The sequence below is a fragment of the Gymnogyps californianus genome, chromosome 22, assembly GCF_018139145.2.
Source record: "Gymnogyps californianus isolate 813 chromosome 22, ASM1813914v2, whole genome shotgun sequence".
NCBI classification, from domain to species: domain Eukaryota; kingdom Metazoa; phylum Chordata; class Aves; order Accipitriformes; family Cathartidae; genus Gymnogyps; species Gymnogyps californianus.
Genome location: NC_059492.1, coordinates 7,172,328 through 7,178,814, shown reverse-complemented (window position 1 = coordinate 7,178,814; position 6,487 = coordinate 7,172,328).

The window sequence follows — 6,487 nt, the reverse complement described above, 5'->3', positions numbered from 1 at the left end:
GCTGATCTCGAGCGAGATAAATTATGTCAGTTGTCTGCTTTGTCAGTAAATCAAGAGTTGACATTTCCCTGATTTGTAAAGGTATAATGTTACAGTGAAGAAAAATATGCTCTTGGAAATGTGTATGGCAAGGTTAGATTAATAAGCAGTTTAAAGAAAATGTCCCAATGTAATGGGCTTGGAACATCCAAACTCAATTCCAGTTCATTTGATATTTCTCAGGTTTTCTTCTTTAGGAATTCAAAAAATGCTGTATAAAACACTTTATGGAATATTCCATCTATGTGCTCCTTTGCTTTACAATAATTGACAACATTTACATATATTTCCATGTCACATTATGCCATAAATCTGCATAGATCCAGGTAAAATTGTTCAGATTTAGACATGCTGCTTCAATGAATTTCAGGAGCTGAATCACATCTCAAATCTGAATTGCATCGCTCCCAGACTTCCCTCTCCTGTAAAGCACTGCAGCATATATCCCCAATTAATAACCCTGACGGTACTTCTGCCCTGTCCTGCTAAGCTGCACGGCTGTTTGGCTGTAGCCGTGCCCTACATCAGTGCAACTCTTCAAACCAGATGCTGCGGAGATGAAACCAGACTCAGCTCCCCAGCCCACCGGCCCCGCGAGAGGTCCCACGCTGCCTCTCCTGCAACCAGGACTCTCCCTCATCTCTTCTCTGTGTGTGCTTAATTGAAGGCAACATGGGCTTTGGGCAGTGACCCAGCATTGTTCAGGGTGGCAACACATTCTGCTTTAAGGCAGAATCGAAGAGAGCGACTCCACCAATTTTCATATTGTGAAGCTACTTTAACGCAATTTAACCCATTTTGTTCGTTCATACTGCTTTCTGGAGCTATTTTTATTGCTCTGAAGCCATGCTTTAAGAGCACAGATGGTTCCTGAAATGAACAAAAACAAACCCTACTTGAGCCGGACTGGGAACAGTTAAAGTGTTAGAATTTTTTTAAAAAGTAATTTGGGGTTGTGTTTTGATTTACACTAACTAAAATGTACTGGTTAGCAGCAGAGATGCCATGAATTTATATGTGACATTTGGCAAACGTACTAACCATCTGGCCCCTGTAAAACGTATACAGGGCATCACAGCCTCATGGGGGAAATGTTTACTGAACTACACTTCAATCACCATCAGTAATTTTTTTTATAGGTCCAGTCCGTCACCAAATCTTATTGAGTAGAGACTTTTGCACTGAATAGTAAAACACAGTAAAAAACATAGATAGTAAAACAACAGGAAGTTACACATGCTATTTCTAATATCCTTTTGAACACAACCAAGAGACTGATGAACCATCACTTATACAATGAACTCCTAAGGCTTTGCCTTCAGGGAATAAAGCCAGAATCCAGCTACAATGCCCAGGCTCCATCACCAATGCAAACATAGTAAGGCAGTCCCTTGCCATTGAAGTAGATGAGGCAGATAAGCAGAGACTAACAGCTTGATAAGAGAAGCCTCCCAAGATCTCAGAGCAGCTCACTAGCAACAATACAAGTAGCACATAATCCCCAACATCTAGTTCTTCCCATTCAACAGATCAAGCTGTCTCCAAAGGCCTCAAATCTTCAGCAAGTTCAAGGCAATGGATGCACTGAAAGGCATCATTTGAGTAAACAGGGACTCTTCCCCAGTGAGGAACTGCCCAGGTTCATCCCAGGAAGCACAGTTCTGCTCTGAGCATATGTTATTTTTAATTAAAGGCAATAAAGCAGGAGGAGAAAAATGAACTGAAAGTATTGTTTGAAGAGCCTGTACCACTGAGCCCATTTAGCTCTTGCTAACTCCAGCACCCTATTTTTCCTGAACTAGCACCATACAGCCATGAAATCTTCAAACTGAAGACCAAATTCTTCCTCCTAGCAATAACCCAAACCCTCAGTCCTACAGTGTAAAATATATTTTACCTCTGCAACTACCAACCTGTGTCCAAGATTTGCAAGTGTAAAAAACCCTCTTCCTTCAACTCTGCTCCCGATAACCAAAATGAGCAGTCAGCCAACATCAATAGCAATCAGGAATTTTTTGCCTGACAAAAACATCCTCAACCCCTCTCCAGACAGAAGAAGATGCAATGATAAATTTGGCTCAGTAACCTCCCCTTGCCAGACTCTCTCCCTCATCCTCCACCTCTGCCCACCCAGTCCACCCTGCCGCTCTCCCAGCCATGGCCAGCCCAGCAGCGACTGCCCCTGCTCTGCCTTCCCTGGGGAAACCAGCCCCAGCGCAGCCTGAGCCCGAGCTGTGCCTGCCAAGCAGAGAATTAACATGGCACTTGAGGGCAGAGCCATGAAGGACAGTTCTGGACAACAGATACTCTTTCCATATGCACCTTTGGGACCTCATTTAGTTGCTGCTTTTAAGGTAGAATTCTTCTGAAAGTAGATGCTACTGCTTTGCAGTGGGGAGAAAGAGGATGAGAATAATTACATGAATACATTGTTAAGTCAAATATTATTAAAAGCAAGAACTGAAACTTAAGGATGCTAAAGACCAACCCCTCACGCAAATACTTTTAGTAGTGTATAAAAAGAAATTGAGAAATAATGAAAGTGTATCACAGCCTCACAAGATTATCTTGTGGAAACAAAATGCATGTAAGGTTGCTAGATGGTGCCAACAGCTCTTTACCTTGATCTTCCTTTGTATTATTAGTATTTGCATCACAATAGTACTGAGAGACTGCAACAGAAGTCAGCATACCATTGTGCTTAGCATTTTACAAGTAGCAGAAATAGGTAATTCCTGCCCTGAAAGGCTTGGAGTTCACACTTACAATAAGAGGAAAGATAATTAACTTTTTACAGGAGAAACTTCGGCTGTGTTTGGAGACTGAGCTCAGATCAACCAACGTCCAGTTCAGCGCTGGCACCAGGTTTCCTCTCCAGTCCGCAAGGCTGTGTGCTTTCCCCTGTCCTCCTGAAGCTGGGGATAAAGGTTTGGTTCCTTCCAGCCCTGCAGAAGGCAGGGGTGGCCACAAACGAGACTCACTGTTGGTCATGTTGCTGCAAGCTTTTGCTTTCATTTCATAGACTTAAAAGCAAGAACCCAAATTCCATTTCATCTTGCAGCCTCACTGGATCCCACGGTGCAAGCCAAGTCCCATGGCAAGCAGCAGCAGGACGCTGCCCCCCTCCATCCCGGGGCTTAAGCACAGGGGCTGCCACAAATCTCAGCTTGCTGGCTGGTGAGTAGCAGGCATTCACCTGATGCTTTTCCCCTCTCCTTCCAGGAATGAGGCAGAACTGAGAGACCACGTCCACAGCAGCAATGCTGCTACTAAAATGCCCTTTGCTCATGGACGTGGCCAAGATAAGCATTTAGCACCAAATAAATCAGTAAGAGGGCTGGAGGAGTGGATGACACCAAAAGACTCCCAATAGCCCAGAGCAGTAACCGTGACAGTGAGACAGGCAGCTTCATTTAATTGCCATTTGATTTCTGTGCAGTCCATTTCCCAGCCAGGAGGGCTGGGAACACAGGCATCCCACCCGGGTGGCCAACACATGGCAGTTACACGCCCAGAGAAGTGAGTGGGGATCCTTTTTGCATCAGCTGCTTTCAAAGTAACAGGGAATGTCACTGCTCATCTCTTTTGGACTAGATTTGAGACCAAGCTGAACTCTGCTGACTTAATTAGCTAACCATAAATAAACATCATTTACAAGACCTAAACATTTAAAACACCCTGTTAAGCATCTGAAACAAATGCTTTAATTATAGACTAGCTCAAGATTTAAGTAACACTGGGATAAATGCTATAGAGCAGCTGTCTATGAATATTTTACAATGAGATTGCTCTCTGTTCTCCAGGTCCACAAAGACATTGGGAAGAATACATTCATTCTTTAAAATGCCTGTTCTCCTTTCCCTGTAGGGTGCCACTGCCCAGCTATCACCACCAGCTCTGCTTGTTTGCTGAAAGCTTTGTCCTCAGTGAAGTGCCCACAGTGAGCCCAGATATCTGGGGTTTCTCTGCTGCTGTGCTAATTCTGTTCTTTTCTTCTGTGGCTCTACTCACTATCCAGCTAAATCACTAGAAGGATTCCCTTGACTGCAGTACGCTCTGGACCAGACCCCAAAATCTACATGACCATCTTTGAAATCTACAGAGAAAGTCTGGTTTTCATTTTCTCTTTAAAACCCATTTGCATTAACAGAGTGGTATAAAGGGACTAACACCCTTGAAAATAAGGCCACAAATGCCTAAGCAAGACAGCTTCAAATTACAAAGATGACCAAAAGTCACTGGTAAACCATTTATCCATCTGCCTCGACTCCAGCACATCACTGCGCTGGTCACTGCACTTGTGCCGACTCCAGCTGGGACTCAGTGCTTTGCAAACGCAGCCCTGGAAGGTTTGACTGAGTAGGGAAAGATCAGTATTTTCCTGGCTTTGTCCAGCTGATTTGAGATTTGCATCTCAGAGCATTCTGGTTTCTTATGAGTTACATACCAGTGTAAGAGCAGCTCATGAAAGCCCAGCCAAGATCACTATTGCAGTTGATGCTGTATCAACACAATATAAAAAATATTTCTTACTCCAAACAGATGCAACAGAAAAGCCACCAGTGCTTTACCCACAATCAAGTCTACCTCCTGAGTTCCAACCTAGTGCTGGATCTCAGACTTTGGTATCTGGAAAGTGGCAGAAAGGACTTACACTGCTGACATTCCTATTTCATCAAGAAAATTGAAAATTTCTCTAGTTTGAGTCAGTATAATTTACTCTAAAGATAAAAGTACTCAAGGGCTTTTGTCCTAAGTATTAATATGATGGTCACAGGTCTCTAATGTAAAATATGAGCAAACAGACAAACTGAATCAGCCTTCAAAGAGCAGAAGCAAGGCAGCCAATTTCACCTTCAGACAAGGAACACTCCATCCACTGAATCTGCTGAACACCTGCAATCCATTGATTGCACTTAAACAGCTACCTTTAGAATGCTAATTTCATCTCTGCCTCCAAAATGCAGCATTTCTTTACACACAAAGCACTAGCTGTTCAGCTTTTTTTGCTATATGAAATAAATTGAGCAAGTGATTTTTTTTCTTTAACTACAGATTGGAAACTTCATTCCTACTACAGTGACAGTAATCTATTAGTTAAGGAAATCAAGTTTTTACTCACTACAGGAGGGCAAAGAGATACTTAAGCTTTTATGTCAGTTTGTTCTCTATTAATGATAAACATTGGAAGCCTGGCAGAAATAGATCATCTTGCATTTATTGCTATGAGTATATTAAGAATTAACAGCAGGCAGAGCAGTAATTAAACACCAAATGTCTTCACCCACTCTGTTGCCAGAGCACTTCACTGTACAACCGGGTTGACCAGAAGTATGCACCAAAGAGGAATCTTAGTGCAACTCCAAGAGCTCCTGCTAAAGGCACAGCAGACCAGTTATCAGGCCCTGCGTCGAGCTGGGAGCCCTGCAGAAGACTCCTACAGCACCCTGCAGCAGCACATGCCTCATCCCCGATCCCTGTGGGAAGGTCACCAGCATCCCAGGGGATCAGCCTCACAGACAAAAAATTGCTTACTACTGTATTACTGTTACTAGTGCTGGAACTAAACTTTATTTTAATTCTTCTCTTCCTCTATTACTGCAAGTTTTTTCCTACTGGTTTCTTTTACTGGTTATTGCATCAACTTAAGGCTCCCACATTCCGAACAGTTTATTTATGCTGTCACAATACATTTTAAGTGTATTCTGTTTGCATTATGTTTTCCCTTTTCTCCCTTATTCAAGGCTTCCAGATTTAATAAATACAAGTGCCCTAATACATGCCAGCCTTATTATTCTTTCGGAAGACCTCAAGGCATATTTGGTTTATTAACCATCTTAGATCAAAGCAGTTAATTTATATTAATGTAAATAAAATAGATTACCTTAATGAGAAGCTAAAGCTTTATTTGATTCTTTGTATAAGGTATCATCTGAAAACACATACATAAGTTTTCACAGCCCACGTTTTCTACTCAGGTTCAACCATGTACATGCATTCCCTTATCAGGAAAAATACTTAAAGTCCACAAAGAATTTTCAAAAAATGAAGTGCATATTTTTATTCTGTCTTCTAAGATTACTCTTCCCGCCACCCCCAAAAGAGCTTTTCTAAGCAACTTTTCACAGCTTAAAGTTCTGTTCAGTTTAAATAAGTGTCCACACATTCTGATGATTATCTGAAGTTCCTCCAAACTGCTTAGGGGGAAAAAAAAAAATCAGACTGAGTTGCACTGTGCATAGTGTCTCAAAAGATCCAGCTCCCAGGCCCTGGGAGAAGAGCTTAAAAGCCTAGAGCTTTGCAAAATTCAAATTCTTTTGCCAAAATCCAGCCAACAAATTGGGCTTTGATCCACATTAGTGCACACTACCCACCTCTGGAGTTTCAGCGTGACTGTTCACAGCAATCCAACATCTCTGCACAAACTCCCAGCCAAAAATTCTACTTA